Consider the following 27,358-nt stretch of genomic DNA (forward strand, 5'->3'; position numbering starts at 1 on the left):
CCGCCATGCCACAACACCACCACTTTGCTAGTTTAGCCGCGGCAGTTATATCTGTGGCTAATGGCTAACCGGTAAGAGCCGAAGGCCAACTAGTCACAGCTGATGACCATCTACTACCTGATCCAGCACCTTTCTATGTGAGGCCGAGAGCCTGGAAACTGCTCTCTGGGGCTCTGTCCCCACACTCACCATATCCTGTGTTCTTATACGGGGAGCGGGACCAGGGATCCCTCATATTAGACACCTTTACAGAGACACAGAAATATTTAACTAGGAGGATTCAATTTTTTAACATGCATAGGAATGCCAAAACCAGACAATGCGTTGGACCTTTAGAACCAAAACATTGGACAGAAGATGAAATTATAACTAGTGTGGGGACAGAGCCAGGAGTACAGTTTCCAGGCTCTCGGCCTCACATGGAAAGGTGCTGGTTCAGGTAGTAAATGGCCATTAACTGTGATTGGATGGCCATCAGCAGTGGCTAGTTGGCTGTCAGCTGTAACCAGTGAGCCATTGGCCATTAATATAACTGCCATGGCTACACTAACAGAAAAATGGGGGCTAGCAAGAAGATGGTGGCTAAGCTAGCAATCGGCGGAGTGTGGATTGCAGATTGCAGAGAGGCGGATTGCAGCTAGCAAGTCGGTCGGTTGGCAGGCAGAAAAGTGGACAGCAGGTTGCATATAGTGTGAATCTAGCCTCCAGTGAGACTATAGTCGTATGACTCCCCTACCTATGTCTCCGTGGGTATTCCTTTTTGGCCTAGCCACATCCTGCATTCTTATGTGGGGAGCAGGAGCTGAGATCCCACAAGTCCACTCCACACGACAACTAGGAATCTGAGAAACTACATTTTGGGTAGAAGAACACATAATAGGGAAATTAGAAGGGGATTACAGGAATAAATCAAACCCTAATTAACTTTACCCCTATCACAAATGATTTCACCTTGCAGATTCACTTGCATAGTTTTCAGCTTTCTTGTTTATTTGATCCTAATCTACATGGCCATATTTTGACCGGACACTACACCATTTCTGGGACTAGAAAATGCTTTCAGGATAACACCACTGCAGGGGCTGACTGTAAAGTTTACCAATTATATCTTGTGTCTTCTGGAAACATTGTGGCTCTAGATGAGGACCGCAGGAAGACTCTTCTTGGATGCATAGATTCGATCTTCTCACGCCTGTAAGGAATGGGACCTTAATGAAAGTGCATAAGGACTTACCGATATAAATTTGTTCAAGCATACAGCTTATGGCTAGACATCAAACTGAATATGGAAATAGGATTTGCTTGGCTTTTAGTACATGTATTTGTCAGTTGCTTCTTAAGCATCGGAGAAAACATAACCCTGAAATATTGCTTGCTAGACCTGAATTACCTACTCCTAGTCATTATGCAGTTCCACTATTAGAACACATGCTTTCAGAAACTTCTATCCACCCTCCTTATACTCGCAGGTATAGACCCTATTAATAACACAATCTCTGCTACAACTCATACTGAAGCTCCATCTCCCCTTACTTTATTACCACCTGTTAGAGCAACATACAGGATACTCACAGGTGCCACTCTCCTTCCAGCACCAGGATTAGAGGAACATATTCCTGAATACATTCTGTGTAATATTTCTAGGCTTTTGAGTACATATTTTAACAGAGGAGCACAGACTCTATTATGGCTCAAGGTTCAATCCTATTGCTGTCTGTCAGATACATACAGGACAGATGCACACAGGTTATATTGTAAAGACTGCAGACTGCCAGGGGATGGAGAGAATTTGCACACCAAACACCACAAAGACAAGTTGTTCAAACATGCAAGGATGCACTGATAGAATGTACACAATTGGCTTATTGTACTAAATCAGGATTTTAATAATATAACATCTCACTTTTCAGTATACTTACAAGACCTAGAGGATGCAGAAACTTTTAAAATTCACAAAGGCTCTATATAATATAATGACACATCTTTTGGCATAGACATTGATACTACCCAAATTGAATCATATAGTCTCAGCCCTAATTCTACATGCTTCCAATTGATACTGGAATCTTACAAGAGCTTTACCAATTTAATCTGTAACTTTTGGTGGGTACCTGGAGAAGAGGAGGAGAATGTTTATGATGATTATCATGATGAGGATTATGAAGATTATGAGGAGAGCAATAGCATTACATGTACTACAAGAACAACATGAGCAGTGAAAACAAATTTTTTTTAGATCCCAATACTTAGAAAACCAGCTAAGAGGACACTGTGATAAAATGTACACTTTGCTGCAGCTTGCCTATGCTGACATTCAGAGACTCCTTAATTATGGTATTGCATCTGCTAATTCTTGGAGCACTTCTCTGTTAGAAATGGATTATTCCAGGCCATCTGGCTGTACAGCCAATGGTGAATGTCAGATCAATCTAATAGAACTAATAGATACAGCTTCAGTACTTTTCTATAACTCTTATACTACACCTGTCACAATTCAGGGACGAACATTTGTTCCCCTTGAAATACCCTTTTATCTACAAGTCTATTACGTTCCTAGAGATCTTGTTCATCCTTTCACTTCATCTATTTACTTCACTATGCAACCTGTAGAAGTTACCTGAGGGGAGCTAATGCAGTGCTGATACATAAAGAGTTAAAATGAATAGAAGAAGTCTAAGCAGGGACTTGGTTAATCAGGAGGCACAAATAGAGAATTCCCAAGGGGAACTTATCTAAACTAAAAAACAAGTAGAAGCCATCTGTCCCGGGAACAGGGATTTATCTGAAGCTTGGAGGACAGTCAAGGCCTAACATTAGACACTACAAGGTTACTTTACATTTACTATCTCAGTCTTCTGATGTAACCTCCCTGTCTTTGTACACATAAAAGAGAGCTGTAAAATAAAGCAGGGGCAGCAGTCTAATGAGAACTGCTTGCCCTCCCGATCCCATCTTTGTCTCTTGTCTTTTTTTTTCTCAATCCTCGCTCCCCACTTCAGGACCGATCATCTCGTTGGCAGGCTCCGACAAGTGGCGCCCGAACAGGGACCTGAATACTGGGGATAAAGTGAAGGACACCGCACGGAATTGAGACGCGCGTCGAAACAGGTAAGGGGTGCGGTGAGATACCATAGTCGGGAGTAATAAATTATGGGACAGGGAAACAGTAAACGGCTGTTTACCCATATGTTGAAGAGCATGCTAAAAGCTAGAGGAGTAAAAACCAGTGAAGCACAGTTGCTTAGATTTCTAGAATTTGTAGAACAAGTATGTCCTTGCTTTCCTGAGGAAGGAACTTTAGATATAGAAACTTGGGAAAAGGTGAGGGATCGTTTACAGGGATATTATGACGTTCATGGGACCTCTAAGGTACCAGTGGATCTCTCCACCTTACTTTTTTATTTTTTGTATTTGCTTTAATTTTTTTACTTTGATGCCTTTTTAAATTGGCATGTCTTTAAAGTATTTTTTTCCCTTGAGTAAAAATGGGTGTGTGTGTGTGTATGTGTATATATAAACATATATATATTTTAAATCATATTAACTTTACCAAGTAAAACCAAGCCATACTGTTTTTGAGCCAATTAAGAAAATTGCCATTTTTAAAGTGTAGTATTTCAGGATGGTTAAACACACATGAAATGACTCAATATACTCTGGATTACTGAAAGAAAACCACCTTAAAGATTGTGTTGAAAGTTTTAGTGTTGCCTAAAAAGCAAGAGGGCAGAGGAAAGGCAGTTGACTGGTAATAAGTAAGGGAAAAAAAAAAAAAAAAGGGGGGAAAGAGAGTAGTTTTGTCTTAAAGTAAAAACGTCTGGTTGTGCCAAAATATGAAAGGAGATAGTAAAAGCTAAACTTGAGAGTATGTAGTAAGTTGTAGACAGTTTGGGGGAAGTGAACTTTATTTGTCTTGGTTTACAATACCTACAAATAATGGGTTTGATAAGAAATAATGAGGTATGTTGAAAATTTGACAATATTATATCAATTTTGGTGGATTTATTCATAATAGGGAAAATATATGAATTTTCTACTGTAAAGTGTTTCTGTTCACATGAAATTATAGTCTCTCAGGGGGGAGAAAATAAAGCCCTCTGTCATGACAGATTTAAAATGACAATCACTTCAAGTAAATGTTAACTGTTATATGAACTATATTTGGCCAATGAAATGATCCACTCGATAATCAGTGGCACGGGCCAGACCCAGTCCTAATTTGGGGACAAGGGCATGTTTGTGTTTATTCACAGAGTGATGGAGGACCGCGATGGCTACCGGAAAGGCTGGTGCGTTTTGCTGTAGACCCTGCTCAGAGCTTTAATGATCCTGAGCTCAGCTGATGAAACCACATATTGGGCCTACGTCCCTGAAACTCCTCCACCTACAATTGACCCGTGTGAAAGAGAGACTCGTACAAGCAACAAAGCCGTTTTGTGGAGAGACTGCTACATCAAAGCCTGGAGATATCCCGTCCCAGGTTTTAATAGATCTTTTATTGACTGGCCCGGAGGAAATGCGACAAACCAATTTCCTGGACACTTGGGAGTAGTAGCAGGGCTATGGTGGACTGCCTCTTATCCTCAACATCATATTTGGAAAATAGCAGGGGCATTACAACCCGCAGCATTCGCAGATAGTAGCGGTAACCTTACCATTAGACAACAAAATACTACTGCTTGTGTTAAGCCCCCACATGTATTGTTGATTGACAGTATTATTATTAATGTTGTAAAAGATTCTCAGTTCAATGTCACTTGTAACAATTGTAAAATCAGTAGTTGTGTCACTTGACTCCCCAAAAACCAAAGTGTTATGGTATTACACTAACCTTCCTTTGTGATGTTACCTGTTAATATAACAGGGGAGTGGTATTCAGATAGGGGATATCAAGTGTTGGTTAAGCTAGAGACGGCTCTCTCGCGACCTGTTCGAGCACTAGGACTTATTATAGCTTGTGTAACTGCACTAATCATGATCATAGCTTCCTCTGTAACACCAGCTGTTTCTCTATCACAGTCTGTACAAACTGCTACTTATGTTAATGAACTATCTAAAAACGTATCCATTGCTTTAGACACACAAGACCTCATAGACCAAAAACTAAATGCCAAGATTGATGCCTTATATGAAATGGTGTTTTGGATGGGTGATGAAGTACAAGCCCTAAAGGTAAAGACAAGATTGTCTTGTCATGCAGATTACACCTGGATCTGTGTGACAGCAAAACAATACAATCAGTCTAAAACACCTTGGGAAAAAATTAAGAAACATTTGTTAGGCATTTGGCATCATGAAAATGTTACTCTTGATCTTGTTCAATTTCATAAAGAGGTCCTGACTCTACAAAAAGCTTCCCCGTTAAATACTGATGTAGCTGATATGCTTAACAAACTTGTTTCTAGCTTTCATAATGTATTTCCCTCATACTCTTCTATGCTTAAAATCATGGCCCCTTTTTTGGTTCCCCTTGTGGTGATCCTCTTGATAATATGCCTCCTCCCCTGTATCTTCAAGACTGTGACAAGGACAGTCACAGATATTTATGGAGAAATCCGTAAGATAAAACTCAGTATGGCTGCCAAACCAAAAAGACAAACACCTCTGTCTAATCCCTAAGGAGATCGGTAGCCAAAGACGGGTAAGGATTTGGTAAGAATGTACATAACCTAAGAGAGGAACCGTTCGCTAGAGGAATGGTCTCCTATGACGGGTAAATGGACATGTCTGTACCAACCGCCTAAGCCAGGCATGATCTCAAAAAATAAAAAAAGGGGAATTGAGGGGAGCTAATGCATTGCTGATACATAAAGAGTTAAAATGAATAGAAGAAGTCTAAGCAGGGACTTGATTAATCAGGAGGCACAAATAGAGAATTCCCAAGGGGAACTTATCTAAACTAAAGAAACAAGTAGAAGCCATCTGTCCTGGGAACAGGCATTTATCTAAAGCTTGGAGGACAGTCAAGGCCTAACATTAGACACTACAAGGTTACTTTACATTTGCTGTCTCAGTCTTCTGATGTAACCTCCCTGTCTTTGTGCACATAAAAGAGAGCTGTACAATAAAGCAGGTGCAGCAGTCTAATGAGAACTGCTTGCCCTCCCGATCCCATCTTTGTCTCCTGTCTTCTTTTTTCTCAATCCTAGCTCCCCACTTCAGGACCGTTCGTCTCGTCGGTAGGCTCCGACAGTTACCTTTTCTGATATTCCTATGATACAAATTGAAACCCCAACACTTGAAAAGAGCTTGGTGATGGTGCATGGATTTTGTGTACAGGAAACATATCTCAGTTATTCTATTTTAATCACACAGCCATGTCAAATAACAATTTAACCTTTACAGCTTGCATACATGTTTTGAATGTTATTAATATTACTTTTAATGGTCATAGTTACATGACTTCTACTAATAAACATTTATCATACCACTTCTTTCCACCCATGGTGGCAGATACTAGAAAACCAATTCCTTGGATTAATTCCACCACAGTCAAGGAAGCTATTCATCAAAATTTGGATGCCCTAAAGACCACTCATGATAACACCATTAAATACCTCCATGAATTGGAGGCACATACAACCAAAATACAGGCATTGGTTGATACCATGAATGCAGGGTTATCCAAGGAAGGCATAGCCACTGAATTAAGTACACCTTGTTCCTTTGGGGACTCATTAAAAGATCCCTGCACCTACACACTTGTTCTTGCTTATGGAGTACATATAACCCTTGTATTTCTTTCGCAATACCTGGAATTTCATCATTGGAAATGTTGGGAGTGGACTTGAAGAAATTTTGCTTTTTATGATATGTATTATTTTTGGATGGTATTTGCTGAAATATATAAAATGCACCTGTTGCACAGGTAAACTTTTTGCTAAAACACAATAATTGTGATTTCCTCAATGTTTCTTTATAACATTTCAGAAATCAGGGTATGGCATGTATAGAGCATATAAAATGTATTATATATGTTGGATTGAGGTTTGCAAAACAAGTTGTTTACTAGTAGGGACAGGGCTATGGCCACATATGTTTGAGACTGATAAGAGTGAAATAAAAAAGATGTTTTTGTATGAAACTTAGCATAACAAAATTGAGTGATAAACACCTTCACCAAAACAACTTCTTGTTATCATCTAAGAGGTAAAAAATCTCCTGGTGTTAACATCTAGTTATCACCTAAGAGATAAACAATTCCTGGCAAACCACTTCTGGTTATCACCTAAGAAGTAAACAAGTCCAAGAAAAAGAGGATAACAGCAGAACTCCAGAGCAATGCTGTGAGCAGTCTGACTGCGTGCTCAGCTAAGACTCTGGGGAGGCTCTCAGCCAGACATTATCTGACAGAGTCATCTGCAAGTGGCAAGCCGCGATATTCTTGGACTCTCCAAAGCTCTTCCTTGCAAGACCAGCTTGCCTCAAACCTATCATGGGCCCAGTCATCTCTCCCAGACCATGGACCTTCACCACCTCAATTGACTCTGGGACTTGGTTTGTTATTAAATTCTATTCTATTCTGTATAACCTTCTGTGTTTATGAGAGCATTGGTATCTGGAGGTACATTGATTCCCAAATAAAGCTGTGTTACTCACTCTATCGGAACCTGTGTGCCGGGACTTTGTTCCCCACTCATGTTATGAGTACCATGCAGGAACGTGGGGCCCTGCTGAGGGGTACCCTTGACTTTCAGGAAGAAACTGAAGGGTGGTGACTGCCTTACAGGCGCTCGCGACAAGTACCAACATTCACCTAGCTGTTGCCAAGTCACTCTGTACTTGACCCAGTTTTGCTAATTACAAATCTAACCAATACTTATTAGGCTGTGAGGCAAAAATCAAAACAGAACCTGATTTCAGACCTGATATTTAAAAAGATAATAAAAATGAATGCAGAAAATATTACCTTCCTCTTAGTTCCTGAGACTTTTATCTTATTGGTAAACACTCTTATGGTCTGGGAGCAACACAGAGAATAATTAAACAGTGACTTACAGAGAGCAACTGTAGTTGCTCCCTGGAGATTTAATGAGAGCTATATCTTCCATGCTAAATTGAAGTATTTTTTAAAATCATTTTTTAAAAAATAAATTCTAAAATTCAAACAAAAATCCAGTGGAAATTATTTTGCTCAGAAGCATGAGGGCTGGCATTATGCTTTACTTCCATCTGTAACTATTTACCAGTTCACTCTAAGATACAGTGTTTTTCTGTGTTTAGTCAGACACCTTACATTTTATATTCTCTATAAGGAAAATGAAGGGAATATATATCATATACAGATGTTATAAATCAGTTTCAGTCAAGGAATAATCCTCCCTGTTTTATTTTTCCAGGATGTAGAAAATCTGAAGAATTACATGCATTTTGATCACACAATACAAATTAACTTAGCCTGTGTATTTTATGATATGATGGAATATAATTTTAGCCTCTAAACTTATAATAATATATTGTATCTGTTTTGAAGTTAAATTGTTTTTATATTACAACTCATCCAAATTGTGTGCATAGTCTGGAAATAATGTCTAGAAAGAAATTTGAATATTTTTATGCATATGTGAAACAATGACAAGCAATGATTCTCATTCAGCTAAGTGATTAAACTTTATCAACAAGAAAGAACACAATATGTTGTTTCCAGTATTATTAAAAAGTGTTTTATAATATTAAGCATTATGATAATATTATGAAGTATAATATTATTTATGCTATTCTCCACTGAGAAAATGAATATTAGCATTAAAAAAATTCTAAGTGTTCAAAACCACAGGTTTTCTGTAAAGGAAACACAAATTTTTCCACTAAACTTAAAATGCTGAAGTAGTTTATGACTATCTTTCATAATTCTGAAGATTATCCTGCTAATGATATGACCAGGTAGAGCAATATGTAAATTTTCAGAATGAATAGAATAAAACTTAGAAAGTTATGGAATACTCGTATGACTTCTGCATTAGTATAGAAACAAGAGAAACAGTTACCATAAGCCTCAAAACTAAATGCTCATAGAAATTGAGTTTAAAATAAAACATTTTTGACATACTAACAAACTAGCCTAACCAATTACAGGGAGAGATAGGCTTTTAAAACATAAAACTTCATGTAAGCATGCCTCCAACAGGCATTCTAAGTGCATACTAAGAGGATGTATGTTCAAATTTCTTATAAATTTACAAACTCATAATGAGGTGGGCAATAATTGAGGATATGGAAGTAGGTAAGAATTTGGTCCTACATGTTTAAAGTCCTTTCCTACACTAAGTCAATGATTCTTAAAAGTTATTATACAAGCAAAGAAAACAAAAAGACATGTTAAGAGTCACATAAATAATAGAACTGAGGGTGGAGGTGGGGAAAAGCCAGAGGCAGTGAGAAGTCAGGAAGAAGGAATGCTAAAACTGATTTAGGAGGCATAATCTAATCCAATCTTCTTGTTCTATAAATGAGTAAATCCTGCTTCATGGTATTATATTAAATAGAAAATAAGTCATTTGTGTAGTGTACAATACCAGACAGTGTTTGTTATAATGTTTCAGACCATGGAATCTGGAATCCAACATCCTAAATTTTAGTGTTCAATAGAAATTGGAAGTTATTAATATCTGCCCATATTGTATTTTTTACTGTAAGATAGGAATAAAAATGATGCACGTCTCATAAAGGAGTAAATTAAAAGATATGTGAACGTACTTAAATGTGCCATAAGCACAGTAAACACTTAATACTACTATTTTATGATTCATGGTGGCATATTTTACTTGCCCTAAGGACTAAGGTTGAATGACTGATACTTGATTCCTTTTAAACTAAAATTCTGTGCTTTGAATGTGCTTGGTCACAGGCAATTATATCATAGACCAATTACTTTAAGTAAGTACAAGGAATTGGAGCCCAGCTGATGGATGACATGCTCAGATCACACTTTCTTACTACCAGTCAGGACTAGAGTTTATATTTTCTAATGTTAATTTGGACTTTTAAAATGTTTCCCATGCTAACTATTGCATTAGTACCTCATGAAAAATATTCAAAAGTGATTTATTCAAACATAGGTTATGCATAAAGTCATTGTTTATGCTCATAAATAATCCCTACTAGGCAACTGTGACAAGGAAGAAGGAATGGGTATAAGGCAACAGGGGGGAATTAGGCAAGACCATTCATTAATGCCTCAGTTCTTTTAGCACTAACACATACATAGTCATATATTAAATCTCTTGGCAATGAAAGCATTAAATGATTTTACATATGTGAACAACCTTCAAATAAAGAAACATAATTAAATAAATAATTTAAATATAATTTTGTATATAAATGAGTAAATAATAAATGTATATAATTTATATTATACATATATATAGGGAGAGCCAAAAAAATGTATACAAGTGGACACTTTGGTCAACGTTGCTCAAGCAGTAGTTCACCACAATCAGAAGTCTATGGATGCTGATGGTAACCATTTTGAGCACTTCTTTTAAGTGCAGAAGTCAAACATCGACTTGTATTCATCTTTTGTTATCTGTATATATTGAGTATTATAATTTTAATACAGTTTTCCTTTCTTAAAATCTGTATACATTTTTTTGGCACTCTCTGTATATAATTTTTTAGAACAAAGCCATCTCAAAAATTACACTCATTCTGATTCAAGAAAAGGTAGTATTGACTTACTTTCCCTTGCTTTTTCCTCTAAATAAAATGAACTATCCTGGAAATTATTTAACAGAAAACCATACAATGAGTATGAAATTTAGTGGTAGAAAAGACAATTGATTGGCTAGAGAACTCATACTTGAGGAATAACCATGTGGTAAATTTGATTATTTTTTTTATCTTTCACATATACTAGAGTGGGTGTCAAAGAAACCTACAGAATTTTTAAAAAGAAGAAGGAAAACCTGCTTTCTCTAGACAAAGGATCAAGAGAGGGAAGGCCAACAGAAACCTGGGATGAATGTCATCATTCACACTGTTGCCCTTGTGGTGGCCCCATCCCTGGGAGCAGAACAGGGGTGAAGCCTCACTGCTGGCCACGCTTAATATCTGGCTGGGAGGATGGTCTGACCTACAGGCCACCCACCTGATAAACCCCTGGCTGACCTGGTTGATGTCACAAACATGACACTGGCAGTGGTCTGTTCATCAACATCAGTGCCAACAGTGAAGCCTGACTATCGCAGTCATGACTGGGGTATTGGTGGATGACCTCATCTACTATTGACAGCAACAGCAGCACTTTACTCAGTGGCATAAAAAGACCCAGCCAAGTCACTTTTCTACCTTCTCCAATGTCAAAAGTTTGTTCAGCAACAAATGGTGGCCCAAGGAGGCAACTGCTATCTCTGCAGAGGGCACCAGCAGGGATTGAGTCAGAGACACAGATTTTTTTTTTTTAAATGAAGTACAAGTTTAAATACTATCAAGAGTTTCTTTACATAATAGCTATAAATGCCCAGGATAAGTAAAACCTCATTTATCAAACCAAGATACAGAAAAACAAAAATTTGAATAAACTGATACCAATATCAAGATGAATCAGAAATTGAAATTATCTGACAAGAATTTGAAAGTAACCATGAAATGCTTAAATATTTGATTACAAATTCTTTTGAAAAATTGAAGAAAAACAAAGAAAATAAATATAGAAGATTTTAAAAAGAACAAATAAGAAATTACAGAAATAAAAAATAAAATCACCAAAACAAAATATGTTGTTGGATGGACTCAACAATAAGAACACATGACAAAACATAGATTCTAAACAACTGAAGAAAATAGACTGAACAGAGCCTCAGAAGTCTTTGGGGAGCAAAAATCATTTACTATTAGTACCATTAGAATCCCAGGAGGAAAGGAGAAAGAGTGTAGAACTAAAAAATGTAACTGCTGAAGTAATGGCTGAACACTTTCCATATTGGGCAAGAGACACCTATGATTCCAGAAGCTGAGAAAATTCTAAATACGAAAAAAAAATACTATTACAGTGCATCACAATTAAATTTCTGAATACTAAATTTAAAGATAAAGGAAAAATCTTAAAAATTTCTAAAAAGAAATGATTCATTTTATTAACTATAAAGGAACACAATTCAAATGATAGCAGATTTCTCATCTGAAACCATAGTAAACAAGTGAAAATGGCACAACATTTTTCACAGGCTGAAAAGTAGGTTGTCATGCAGGTAATAAAGACATTCTCAAAGGAAGGAAAACTAAGAGAATTTATTGCTACCATAACTACCCTTAAGGAATGAATGGCTAAAGGAGGATCTCCAAACACCACCAAATATTATATAGCTGATGGGGAATTTCAGAAAAAAACAAAGAATTAGTAAAGTAAATATAGTAGACTTTAGTAAATATAATAGACTCTAATTTTATGAGGATTTTTAATCATAATTTAAGGTCAAATAAAAATTGATAATGGATGGCATCTAATGTGGTACAGGAAATAAAATACTTATATTTTAAAAGTGTGAATGTTAAGGGGATCTATCTCTAAATGATAAAACATTGACACCAATAGGCTGTGATAAATATATATATATATATATATATATATATATATATATATATATGTATATACATATATATATACATATATATGTATATACATATATATATATATATGGCAAGCATTAAAAACTATACAAAGCAATAACTCAAAAATATTATGCATAATTCAAAATGGAACTCTTATAAAGCTTCAAGTCACCCACAGTAAAATAGGAAAATAATAATAACAATAAAAAAACAGAGGGACAAGAAACAGAGAGATCAAACAGAAAATGAATAATGCATTAAAAAGTAAAGCCATAAAACCTCAATAGTTATTGTAAATACCAATGTTCTAAATGCATCAATTATAAAACAATGATTGGCAGAATGGATAAAAAAAATGACACAACATGCTATGAGAAAATCTTTTCAAACTTAACAACATAGGTAGGTTGAATGTAAACGGATTGTAAAGAAATACCTTACAAATATTAATTTTTATAAAAATCAGAAATGGATATAAAATAAATTTCAGAGCAAAGAAAATTACTAGCCAATAAGATGGGCATCACATAATGATAAAAGAATCAATCCACCAAGATGATATAGCAATCCTAAATCCCAACCAATAGAACTAAAAGAAGAAAGTCATCCATAATCGTGTTAAGAATTCTCAGCAATTGATAGAACTACTAGACAAAAAATAAGCAAGGATGTAGAAGAACTAATCAACATGAGCATTATAGGACAGCCACCAAACAACATCAGATTAAGCATTCTTTTCAAGTGGACATGGAACATACACAAAAAAATAAAATAAATAAATAAATATGCATATATATATATACACACACACACATATATGTATATATACATATATATGTGTATATATATGTATATGTGTGTGTGTGTATATATATATATATATATATATATATATATATATATATAATATGTCAAAAATATAACCTTAAGACATTTAAAGAATTGAAATCATACACAAAATGGTCTATATACTGATTGGAATCAAACAATACATCAATAAAGCAAGGCAACAAGAAAAAATATCTAAATATTTAGAAATTAACCCTAGACTTCTTAGTAATATGTGTGTTAAAAATTCACAAAGAAAACAGAAACTACATAAAACTGAATGAAATGAAAACAAATTATATTAAAATTAGTGTGATGCATATAAAGCTAAGAGGAAAATATATGCATTAAACTGTTATATCACAAAAGCAGAATGATCTCCACTTAATAATTTCAGCTCCTACTTTTAGAAACTAGGAAAAGAAGAGCAAGTTAAAACTAAAACAAGCAGAAGAAAAAAAAATAAGTGAAATTGTAAAACAAGACAAATGGAGAAAATTAACTAAAAAGTGGGTTCATAGAAAAATCAATTAAAACAGACCTCTAGTAATATTTACAAAGATAAAAAAGATAAAAGACATAGATCACTAATATCAGGTACACAATGGGGGTACCATACATCCTACAACCAGTAATATCATAAGGAAATGCTACTAATAACTTAAAATTCACATTAAACAACATAGAAGTAATAATCTAATTTTTTTAATTGCAAAGTTAAAAACTCAGTCAAAATGAAATAGATAACCTGAATAATCTTGTAAATAGTAAATAAATAAAATTTGTAATTTAAAATCTTCTAAGAAAGAAGTCTCCAGGATCAAATAGTTTCACTAGAGACTTTTACCAAATACTCAAGGAATTAATATTAATTTTACACACTATCTTTCAAAGAATGGAAGAGGAGAAAACAATTCCCAATTAATTTTATAAGACCAATACTACCCTGACATCAAAACAAATTAAAAGAACACCAAAAAAGAAAACTACAAGTCTATATCACTCATGAGTTTATACAAAAATCCTTTAAAAATATTGAATTCAATAGTGTATGAAAGCATAATATACTGCAGCCAGGTGGGATTTATTTCAGGTATGTAAAGATGGATCAATATTTGAAAATCAATCAACGGAATACACCATTTCAACAGGTTAAAGAAGGAAAATATTATTTGACACAAAAAGCTTTGACAAAATCCCACACCCATTTATTATAAAAACTCCTGGCAAGTTTAGAATACAGGAAAAATAACCTGTTAAAGAGCACTTAACAGGAAACCTCATATCTAGTGTGCCACATAATGTGTTGTTTGTAAGGTCAGAAGTAATGCAGGGAATTTTGCTCTCACCACTCTTAAGCATAATACTGAGAGTTCCAGCTACTGAAATAAAACAAGAAAATGCATAGAAGAAAAAATGACAAATTGGAGCTCATCAAAATTAAAGACTTCTTCTGCAAAAGAGGATGAAAAGACAAGCTACCGATTGGGAAAAACATTTAAAAGTCTCTCTCTCTCTCTCTCTCTCTCTCTCTCTCTCTCTCTCTCTCTCTCTCTCTCTCTCTCTCTCTCTCTCTCTAATTCTACCTTTCTCTTTTTCTCTCCACACAACACACACACACACACACACATACTTTCTTTTAATCTCTCAGTCAGGATCGTTATCACTTCTCTTAACTCTGGAGTAGCATGATAATAACTTCCCTGCAAAAGTCTCCCACAATCTTAACTCTCTAGCTTACATTGTAAAAGCACATTTTTAGTGAAATTCGATCTACATTTTTTTTCATTCTTATACCTGAACACCTGAATTTTGCAAGAGAATATCAGAAAACTTAACAGGAAGGTTTCATTTTAAATTCATGATCTAAAACTTAAGCTTTATTGTAAGCCTTATATTATACATTTTCAGTTAAATTTATTTTCAAGTATTTGTAGCATGTTGGTCATTATTGGAAATAAATTTATGTTTTGTCACTTATCATTAACATAAAAAAAACTATTGGTTGTATATTTATATTTTAGATAGTTATTTTACAAATTGTTTAAAACAAGTCCAGAGGCTTTTTAGTTGAGCATTTGATCTTCTAGGTATGTAATAATGTATGTGAAAATAAATAATTGTGTCTCCTATCTGATATAGTGTTTGTATTATTCGTTAGGGACTGTTACTAGTGAGGATCTCCAAAATAATCCAGTACTACTCATACTGGAGATAAGACTCTCACCTGAGTTGTATTAATTTTAATAATAGCTTCTTTAGTATTTTACCATTTAATATATTTTCTATCTGCTTCAGGAAAACACCATTACAATGTCTAAGTATTTTTAATCTAGTCCTGATTTAATTGTCTTTAAACAAAGTAGTAATGTAATGTTATCAAATGTGATTTTGAGAGTTAGGTGGGTGGTTTTTTTTCCTATTATAATAAATAAGTAATGAAAATACGTTATGTAAAGTTGAACCATTTATTCATGCTTAAATTTAAATTCTTGATCATATTACATAATTACTTTGTTACATACATTTTTATTTTATTATCTAGTGTTTTAATTAAGACTTTTAAGATGCATTCTTAGGTTGAATTGGCCTAATGCTGTATTTTATGACATCATATTAATTTTCCAGGTTGGGGATTACATTAACCTCACTTTTCTCTTTTCTATTTTAATATGTTTATAATTGAGTAATCTCTGTATTCCTACCTGGTTTGCAATATCATTTTTCTGATATAACCTCTGATTAAATTTACTAACATTATAATTAGAATGATTATGTCTATATTCTTAAATCAAACTTAGTTATAGCCATATGTTAATAACATTCTTATCTGAAATATATGCCAACTATCTTTTGTATAATCTCCAGTTCATTAGATGTTGAACTAATTTTTATTCTCTCAAGGCTCACTCTTACCTTTTGTATTTGTCCTTTTTTATTCTAGTATCATTACATTATTCAAATTTTCTAACCTCTTTGCAGTACAATTTGATAAATTTTAATTTTCTTAAAATAATCTATTTTTCTCTCAAATTTGTTACCATAGGATTATAGGGTTACCTGTGTCACTATATTACACTATATTATTGTAGCCTTAAGGATTGCTTTTCTTTTCTTTTTCCTTTTTAACCTTCTTATGAGTTCTTTCATTCTAAATCTTGGAAGCTTTTTTCTTTCTTTTTCTTTTCTTTTCTTTTCTTTTTTTTTTTTTTTTAAACTATCCTCCACGTCCCATTTATCACTCATGATTTCCATATGCTGGAATTTTTCCGTGGAATTGTTGCTTGTGTTCTCCAATGGAGCTTGGCAAATATAATACAGTTTTACCTGTGATCATCTTTTTCTCTTTTTATTAAAAGTTTTATGTGGAGGGAGAGGTTTATTAGTGCTAGTGCTGCCATAACAAAATACCATAGACTGCAAAGCTTAAACAACAAAAATTTATTTTCTCACAATTGGGGATGTTAGTAGTTCAATATCATGGTGTTGTCAAGATTAGTTTCTGGTGACATCATAGAAATGCTGGCAGTGGGGTGGGCTTCTTGAGTTCTCCCTAGAAGTTACCACAAATTAAACATCTATAACTCGTCAAAGGATTCTCTGCTCATCCCATTGAACTGCTAAGAGACTCACATGAGGATTACCTGACGGTGGGCAAACAGGGCTAGTGGGAGAAGAGAGAAGGGAGAGGTATAGAGATGTGGCCTGCATCTGTGGCTGTGGAGATGAGGGGCCGGCCATAGGACGCAAACCAGAGATCACAGCATCTAGGCTGTGAACTCCCTTCCTGCACCCGACAATCCTGCCGAGAGCTCAGCCGTATAGGACAGCGGTGCCCAGCATTTGAGGCAGAAACCTCAGCTGAGAACTAAAGCTGGGCTCTCTTGGTCAGAGAGAAAGCAGAGAAAACTCCATACCTGGGCTCCTACCCCCAATCACACCCAATCAACTAGACACTGAATGGAGGGTACTGTCAGATTACAGAGGAGCTGTAGACCTCAAGAACTGGAAAAAACTGATTTGCAGCTGTGACCTAGGAAAGAGGCTGGACAGGGAGACAAAAACACCTGCCTACCCAGGCCCCACCTTTTCTGGGTGGCTCCCAGCAGGGCAATTACTGCTGCTGACACATGCAGGGGTCAGTAGCAGGTGGCAGAGGCAGGTCTGGGCTTTCAGCTACTCAGACATCTCACACCCTCCACACCCTCTAACTCAAGAAGTGCCCTAAGAACCAGGAGACTTGTCCACAAGGCATAAGCCCACCTCCAGGTGGCTGGCTGTAGTGCTCTTGGCACATTTGTGCAGGTGACAGCAGAAACTGCACTGACTTTGTAATAACTACCAACCACAATTCATCTAGCACCGCATTGCCAGGGTAACTCTGGGTGACAGGTGGCTGGTTCTGCCTCCACAAAATGTGGAGGAGTTTTTTTACAGCAGTTTTTGTACAACCTGGTGACAGCTTGGTGACTTAAGCCAAAATGGCGCTTTTAAAATTATTATTGTGATCATATATATATATATATATGATTTTTTTTTTTCCCATTTCTCTCTCTCTTCCTTTCTTTTTTCCTTTCCTTGCTCTTTGTTTCCTCCTTCTTTCCATTGTTCTGTATTGATATTTTTGCGGGCAGTGTTGCTATTTTTTTTGTTTCTTTTGTTTGTTTTGTTTTTTGTGTTTTTGATATGTTTGTTTGTGTTAAGTGTTGGTCAGTTGTTTTTACATGTGAGTATATTTGGTTTTTCATTGTTGTTGTTGTGCTTGGTGATTTGCTTTGTTCTAAAATTGCCCTTCACTAGGGCCCAGGCTAAAAGGCACAAGAATCAACACACCCAGAGGCCAACTTCAGACCAAACCAGAGCATTACCTGATTTGACCTACAAAGGACACACCCAAAGAGAATTCTCTACAGTCACAAGAGCCCATAGGGGCCAAGCCTCATCTAAGGAGTCAACCCTCACACAGCAGCTCATACATTGTTTGCATAGCCAATCTCACAACTAGTCAGCCTGGGAGTCAATCCCACCTACTGACAAGATGAAAGCAATTAAATCTCAACTTTAACAGGATAATACACACAACACAAGGAACACTTCTGGAACACATGAACAGGAGAATAGGGAGACTATGAAATTCAATTATCAAGGACACATACTACATAAGTCCACCCAGCAAAGACTGAGAGACCTAGGGGATCTATCTAATACATAAAAGGAAACACAGAGATTCAACCACAATGAGGAAACAAAGAAATATTTCACAAATAAAAGAAGAGAAGAAACCTCCAGAATTGGAACTAAATAAAATAGAGGTAACAAACCTATCAAAAACAGAGTTTTGAACACTGATGATAAGAATGTTTACAAAAATTAGTGAGAACATAAAGAAGCATAGAGAAATCATAAAAAACAACCAGTTAGAACTAAAGAATACAATAACTCAAAGAAAGAACATACTTGGAGGAATTACCAGCAGGTTAGGTGAAGCAGACCATCAAATCAGCGATTTAGAAGACAAGATAGCAGAGATCATGCAAGCAGAACAACAAAAAGAAAAAAGGGTAAAGAACAATGAAATGAGTTTAAGAGATCTGTGGGATAATATCAAGCACAATAACATGGGCATCATAGGAATACCAGAAGGAGAACAGAGGGAGCAAGGAATCGAGAACATATATGAAATAATAATGACAGAAAACTTCCCTAACCTGGTGAAGGAAATCGGCATACAAACCCAGGAAGTGCAGAGAGTTCCAACCTAGATGAACCCAAAGAGACCCACGCTAAGGCACATTATAGTTAAAATGGCAAAGTTTAAAGACAGAGAGAATCCTAAAGCAGCAAAGGACAGACAACGAGTTACTTACAAAGGTGCTTCCATAAGACTATCAGCTGACTTTTCTACAGAAACTTTGCAGGTCAGAAAGGAATGGCAAGAGGTATTCAAAGTGATGAAAAACAAAGGCCTACAACCTAGATTGCTTTATCCAGCCAGGCTATCATTTAAGGTTGAAGGAAGGATAATGAGCTCCCAGAAAAGAATAAAATACAAAAAATTCGTTACCACCAAGCCAGCATTGTAGGAAATGTTAAAAAGGCTTCTTTAACCAGAAGAAAGATGAAAACAATCTAACTAATGAAGACCAGAAATACAAATAACAAAATGGTAATATCTATGTACCTATTAATAATCACTTTAAATGTAAATGGATTAAACGCTCCAATCAAAAGACATAGTATGGCTGAGTGGACAAGAAAAGAAGACCCTTGCATACGCTGTATACGAGAGACTCACCTCAGATCAAAAGACAAACATAGGCTGAAAATAAGGGGATGGAATAAGATATTTCATGCCACTGGAATAGAGAAAAACTCAGAAGTAGCAATACTTATATTGGACAAAATAGACTTTAAAATAAAGAATATAATAAAAGACAAAGAAGGGCACGACATAATAATAAAGGGATCGATCCAACAAAAGGACATAACCCTAGAAAACATCTATACACCCCATATTGGAGCACATAAATATATAGAACAGATATTGACTGACATAAAGACAGAGATCAACAGCAACACTATCATAATAGGGGACTTCAACACACCAAAACAAGAGTCAAATCCTTCAGACAGAAAAACCAATATGGAAACATCAGCCTAAAATGATACATTAGACCAGTTGGATTTAATTGATATTTTACAACATTTCACCCCAAAGCTGCAGAATATACATTCTCCTTGAATGCACATAAAACATTTTCCAAGATAGACCTGATATTAGGCCACAAAACAAGTCTCAATAAATTTAAGAAAATTGAAATCATTTCTAGCATCTTCTCTATCCACAGTGCTATGAAATTGGAAATCAATTACAAGAAAAAAACTGGAAAACACACAAATACATGGAGGCTGAATAACATGTTACTAAATAATGAATGGGTCAAAACAATGAGATCAAGGAAGAAATCAAAAGATACCTTGCGACAAATGCAAATGAAAACACAATGACCCAAAATTTATGGGATGCAGCGAAAGCAGTCCTAAGAGGGAAATTCATAACAATGTAGGCCTACCTAAAGAAACAAGAAAAATCTCAAATCAAGAGTCTATCATTACACCTAAGGGAACTGGAAAAAAAGCAGCAAAATAAGCACAAAGTGAGTAGAAGGAAGGAAATAATAAAGATCAGAGTGGAAATAAATGTAAAAGAGACAAAAGAAAACACAATACAAAAGATCAATGAAAGCAAGAGCTGGTTTTTTGAGAAGATAAATAAAATTGACAAACCTTTATCCAGACTCATGAAAAAAGAGAGTGAGGACCCAAATTAATAAAATCAGAAATGAAAGAGAAGTGACAAGAGACACCACATAAATATAAAAAATTTTAAGAAAATACTATGAGCAACTACTGTGTTTCCCTGAAAATAAGACCTCGCCACACAATCAGCTCCAATGCGTCTTTTGGAGCAATAATTAACATAAGACCCAGTATATGATATGATATATGATATGATATGATATGACATGATATGATATGATATGATATTAGAGACCTGGTCTTATAGTAAAATAAGACCAACTCTTATATTAATTTTTGCTCCAAAAGACACATTAGAGCGGATTGTCCAGCTAGCTTTTATTTTTGGGGACACACAGTCTATGCCAAAAAATTAGACAATCTAAAAGAAATGGATAATTTTCTAAAAGCATACAACTTTCCAAGACTAACTCAAGAAGAAATGGAAAATCTGAAGAGACTGATTACTACCAGTGAAACTGAATCTGAAATCAACAAACTCCCAAAAAACAAAAGTCCCAAACCAGATGGCTTTACCGGTGAATTTTACCAAATATTCAAAAAATAATTATCACCTATTCTCCTCAAACTATTCCAAAAATTCCAGAAGGAGGGAAGGCTCCTAAACTCTTTATACCAGGTTATTATCACCCTGATCCCAAAATCAGACAAAGACATTACAAAAAAGGAAAACTACAGGCCCATATCCCTAATGAACGTAGGTGCTAAAATCCTCAACAAGATTTAGCAAATAGAATTCAGCAATACATTAAGAAGATTATATACTATGATCAAGTGGGATTCATTCCTGATATGCAATTTTGGTTCAATATCCATAAATCAATTAATGTGATGCACCACGTTAACAAAATAAACAATAAAAATCATGTGGTCATATCAATAGATGCAGAAAAAGCATTTGACAAAATCCAGCAACAATTTATGATAAAAACTCTTAGTAAAGCGGGAATACATAGACCATACCTCAACATAATAAAGGCCATATATGATAAACACACAGCTAACATACTCAATGAGGAAAAGCTAAAACCATTCCACTTGAGATCAAGAACAAGACAAGATTGTTCACTTTCTCCACTTTTATTAAATATAATTCTGGAAGTTCTAGCAATCAGACAAGAAAAAGAAATAGAAGACATCTAAATTGGTAAGAAGGAAGTAAAATTGTCATTATATGCAGACGACATGATACTATATAGAGAGAACACTAAAGACTCCACTAAAAAACTATTAGAACTGATAAATTAATTTAGTAAAATAATGGCATACAAAATAAATATTCAGAAATCTATTGCATTTCTACACACCAATAATAAACTATGAGAAGGAGAAATTAAGAAAACAGTCCCAATTACAATGGCTTCAAAAACTATGAAATACTTAGGGATAAATTTAGCCAAAGAAGTAAAAGACCTGTACTCAGAAAATTATAAGACATTGAAGAGAGAAATTAAAGAAGATACAAATAAATGGAAATACACACCATGCTCTTGGATAGGAAGAATTAATATAGTTAAAATACCCATAGTGCCTAAGGCAATATACAGATTTAACACAATTCCTATTAAGCTACCAATGACACTTTTCACAGAAACAGAACATATAATCCTAAAATTTATATGGAACCATAAAAGACCCTGAATAGCTATGGAAATTTGAAAAATAAGACCAAAGTGGGAGGTATCACGATACCTGACATCAAATCATACTACACAGCTATAGTAATCAAAACAGTATTGTACTGGCGTAAAAAGAGATTCAGAATCAATGGAACAGAATGGAGAGCCCAGAAAAAAATCCATGTCTATATGGTCATTTAACCCAAGACAATGGAAGCAATAATTTACATTGGGGTAAAGACAGTCTATTCAATAAATGGTGCTGGGAAACCTGGACAGACACAGGCAAAAAAATGAAGCTGGACCACCTCCTTGCACCATATGCAAGAATAAATTCAAAATGCATTAAAGACTTAAATGTAAGATCTGAAAACAAAACTCCTAGAAGAAAATATCAGAAGTAAATTTGCAAACGTTACCCTTAGTAATATTTTTACTGATATATCTCCTCGGACAAGAGAAGTAAGAGAAAAAAAAAAAATAAACATATGGGATTACATCAAACTAAAGAGTTTTTTTGACAGCAAAGGAGACAATCAATAAAATAAAATAAAAAGGCATCCTACTGAATGGAAGAAGATGTTTGTAAATGATACAGCTGATAAGGGGTTAATATCCAAAATTTATAAAAAACTTATTCAAGTCAACACCAAAACAAAACAAAACAAAACAAAACAAAACAACCCAATTAAAGAAATGGACAAGGGACATGGACATGAAGAGACACTTTTCTAAAGAGCACATACAGATGGCCAACAGACATATGAAAAAATGCTTAACTTCACTAATCATTAGAGAAATGCAAATAAAAACCACAGTGAAATACCACCTCACTCCAGTCAGAATGGCTATCATCAATAAATCAACAAACAAGTTCTGGCAAAGATGTGAAGAAAAGGGATCACTCATGCACTGCTGGTGGGATTGCATTTTGGTGCAGCCACTATGGAAATCAGGATGAAGGTACCTCAAAAAACTGGAAATGAAACTACGTTATAACCCAACAATTCCACTCTTACGTGTCTATCCAGAGAAATCCAAAACGCTAATTTGAAAAAATGTATGCACCCCTATGTTTATTGCAGCTCTATTCACAATAGCCAAGACTTGGAAACAAATGAAATGTCCATCAGTAGATGACTGGATTAGGAAACTGTGGTACATTTATACAATGGAGTATTACTTGGCCATAAAGAATGAAATGTTACCATTTGTAACGATATAGATGGACCTAGAGAACATTATGCTAAATGAAATAAGTCAGACTGAAAAAGACATATACCATATGATCTCACTTATATGTGGAATCTAAAGAATAGAATAAATGAATAAACTAATTACAAACAGTCTCAGAGATACAAGGAACATTGCTAGATAGGAGGGGGGTCGAGATGAGGGAGAAGGGCAGGGGATTAGAAAGCACAATCGATAACCACAAGATTGCCAGTGGGATACAAAAGACAACTTGGGGAATATAATCAGTAATTTTGTAAAGATTTTGTAGCGTATTTGATGGACAGTTGTCTTATTAGGGAGACCACTTCATGGATGGTGTAGGTGCCTGATCACTGCAGTGTACACCTGAAGCTGAAGGTGAATAACAGTGAATGTCAACTATAATCATATATATATATATAAATATATATTATATATATGTGTATGTTATATATATGTCATATATATAAAATATATATTATATATGTGTACGTCATATATATATATATCACATATATATGTCATATATATTTATATTAAGAGGATAATGAGTACAACATAAGGAATAGAATCAGTGGAACTGTAACAGCTGTATAGGATGTCAGAGGTGTAGTAGATTGGGGGAGGAGGGTTTATCACTATTATATTGTTTTGTACACCTGAAACTAATAATAATAAAAAAAGATTAGTTTCTGGTGAGGATTCTTTCTCGCTTATAGACGGTTGCCTTCTTACTAAGTTCTCAGAGGGTTTTTCTTCTGTGTGTGCAAAAAGAGAGAGGGGAAGAGTTTGCTCTCTGGTGTCTTTTCTTATATGTAAACTAATCCTATAGGGTCAGGACCCTACCTTCACAACTTTGTTTCAACTACCCCTTAAAAGTCCTATCTTCACATACAATCACAGTGGGAGTTAAGGCTTCAGCGTATGAATTTGGGATGGAAACAATTCAGTCCATACCAGAGAGGTATAGTAGCTTACTCAGTAGGAGGTGATCTCAGAAAGCAAATGTGAGGGAGCTTGTGAGTAAGACAGGAAAAGAAAAAAAAAACACCAATACTGACATCTATTTATTAGTATCAGTACTACAACTAAAAGAATTGATTCTTTCAAGAGTCCTGAGACGACACTGAACTCCTCCTCAAATATCTGTGTGAAACAGAGGTCTTCAAACAATAATCTGTAGATAAAATACTCAGTTAACTTTGATTTTCACATAAACAACAAATAATTGGTTAGGATATATTCATGCTAATAAAAGTTAATGGCTTTTTATCTGAAATTCCAATTTAAGTAAGTTTCATGCATTTTTATATGTAAACATGGCAACCCTTCCCACTGACCAAATTTGCCAGTGGCCTGTTTTTGTAGATAAAGTTTTATTGGAATAAAACCACACCCATTTATTTGTGTATTCTCTATGGCTGTTTTTGCACTGTAATGGTATGAAATATTCACAACAAAGACTGTGTGCCAGCAAAGTCTGACCCATTTACTATCTGTTAACTGAAAAATATTTGTAGACCCAGGGTTTAAAGAACAAGAAACTCCATCTCCCATTAGTTGAAGTTGTTTCCAGGAGCGTTAGTCCCCTTACCTGCTCTTCCAGGTTCTCTGTGTGCCTGCAGAAGGACTGAGAAGTACTCAATATTATTGAAAAATAACAGTTTGAGCATACAGTCTCTTTACCACAGCTGGGGATGAAATCTAGGATATCAAAGGCATGTGCTGCCACTAAATGACGAAGCAGGAAGACTGATGATGGTCATAACAATGCTGCCAGTACCTGAATTTCCTGTTGAATGGAACAACGCAGTTCTTTCTTTATTCAACCAATTGTGGTAGGATTTCTATTCATTAAGTTTGAGTACAATCCTGATACACAAATGAACATTCTTTTAAAGAGGCAAAATATGGTTTACGAACTCTTGCCCTAAATGAGAAATTAGTGAAGATAGGTTAACCAATATCCCCTAGTAACATTTCTCCATGTTTTAGACTCTCCACTGAGGCTGTTGATTCTGCTGACTACTGCATTTAGTTTTTTCATAATCTTTTCCAGTTTATGGCAATGTGATTTTCCATAGAACATCAGAATCTATGATTTCTGAAACTTGTATGTGAATATTAATTGCATCTGCTTAGCAATTCTCATTACATTTTATATTAATGGCTTATTTGCACAACTATTTGCCTATTTATATCAGCAAATATACAGGTTAGAATTTTGAATCTTCTGGAATGAAAGGCAGTTGAAGCTCAAGGGGCAGATTATTTTTCCTGAATTTTCACAGTATGCCATTGCTTGATATTCTCTGACCTCTCAAGAGAGGAATGTAGGATATACACTAGGCCCAAGAGCAAGAAGTATATCTGATGTTAACAGAAATGACTAATCTCTTAAAGCTGCACTTAGCAATCAGAGGGTTCCTTCCCCTTTCTTAATCGGATTTCCTTAAATCTATTGTGTTCTCCTGTTTTGACCATATACAAGGTGTGACCAAAACAAGCAGTGCATGCTGCTGCTCATAACATCTAGATGATGTTAATTGTGTTTCTTGACCTTGCTTGAATTGTGTGAGCTGAGTTTGTACCCAGCAACACTATGGTGAATTCTGAATATTATAAGGCTAATTAGAGCATTTAAGAAACAATGTGCATAGAAAATGGCTTGATAAATGGACAAATGATTTCATCCACCATCATAACAATGATCCGTGTCACACATTACTTCTGGTATGGCAATATCTGTCTAATAAAAACATTACGGTATCATCATCCACCTTATTCATCAGATCTGGCACCATGAGACTTCAGCTCTTCCCCAAAGTCAAAATGACCATGAAAGGAAAATGTTTTGAATCCATTCAGGACATGGAGGCAGCCATGACAGCACAACTAAAGGCACCCATGAAAGAGGACTTCCAGAACTGATTCAGAAAGTGGCAAGAATGATGGGGAAATTGTGTTCAAGGCTAGAGGGAGTATTTTGAGGGGGATTAAAGGCAATGTGTCTTTTACTGTAATAAATTTTTTTTTATTTAAACATTCACTATTTTTTTTTTTATCACACCTAATACTTACAGAGAAGTGATGCTAAAATTGCTGCAGAAGATGTCATCTCATACCAGCAAAAATTCTCAGGTGTTTGATATGTCCAAAGCCTTTTTCAGATTCCTTCTTCAGTCCAAGAGTAGATCACAGCTGTTTTAGTAGTAAGTTTCCCTAAACAGTGCACTGGATATAATACAATTCAAAAACGTCTCTTCAACCTCTATATGACCAGAATCCCCAGGAATAACTTAGCAAAAGGCCTGCCAAATGGCGTTTTTAACAAAGACTTGATAAATGGATGAAACATATATAAAGTATTAAAAAATATTTTAGCTTCAATAAGTTCACAAAAATAGACTACCAAATTATTTTTGTTGTTGTTTTATTTAGGTATAAATCTTAGCTGTTTCCTCCTTCATAGACCTTTACTTACATTATAAATCTTGTTTATTGTATAGTATCTTTTCTTTCCTACAATTATTTTTAGACACATTGAATCAATCCCAATTCCATTTGAAATTATTGCCAATGATGGCAAGTGTATGTTACTATTACTACATCATCCTTTGATCTATCCTCTGAAATACCAGTGTATAATCCTATAGTTTGTAACATTTGTTCATTCTCTGAAGGCAGCTTGACTTTACTCACCATGTCAAGTCAAATAAATAACAGCACCTTAATATTTTTAAAACAATGTTCTATTTTGCTTCAACGACTTTTAACAGAGTACTGTTTAGTTAGTACAAGATATTTACCCAAGGATTTGAAGACAG

At 35.1% G+C, this 27,358-nt stretch overlaps 1 long non-coding RNA gene across 2 annotated transcripts in view; it reads right to left on the bottom strand.

The window, feature by feature from the left end:
• Positions 1 to 27,358, bottom strand: part of LOC117034027 (uncharacterized) — a 329,606-nt gene that overhangs the window by 117,777 nt on the left and 184,471 nt on the right. Inside the window, exon 3 of one of the 2 annotated variants that reach the window (XR_004425001.1) lies at positions 1,100 to 1,192. The exons of the other annotated variant lie outside the window; for it this stretch is intronic. This is a non-coding gene — a long non-coding RNA (uncharacterized LOC117034027). The remainder of the gene's footprint in view (positions 1 to 1,099; positions 1,193 to 27,358) is intronic. 2 annotated transcript variants of the gene reach the window in all.

Source organism: Rhinolophus ferrumequinum, chromosome 14, assembly GCF_004115265.2.
Source record: "Rhinolophus ferrumequinum isolate MPI-CBG mRhiFer1 chromosome 14, mRhiFer1_v1.p, whole genome shotgun sequence".
In the NCBI taxonomy this organism is placed as follows: Eukaryota; Metazoa; Chordata; class Mammalia; order Chiroptera; family Rhinolophidae; genus Rhinolophus; species Rhinolophus ferrumequinum.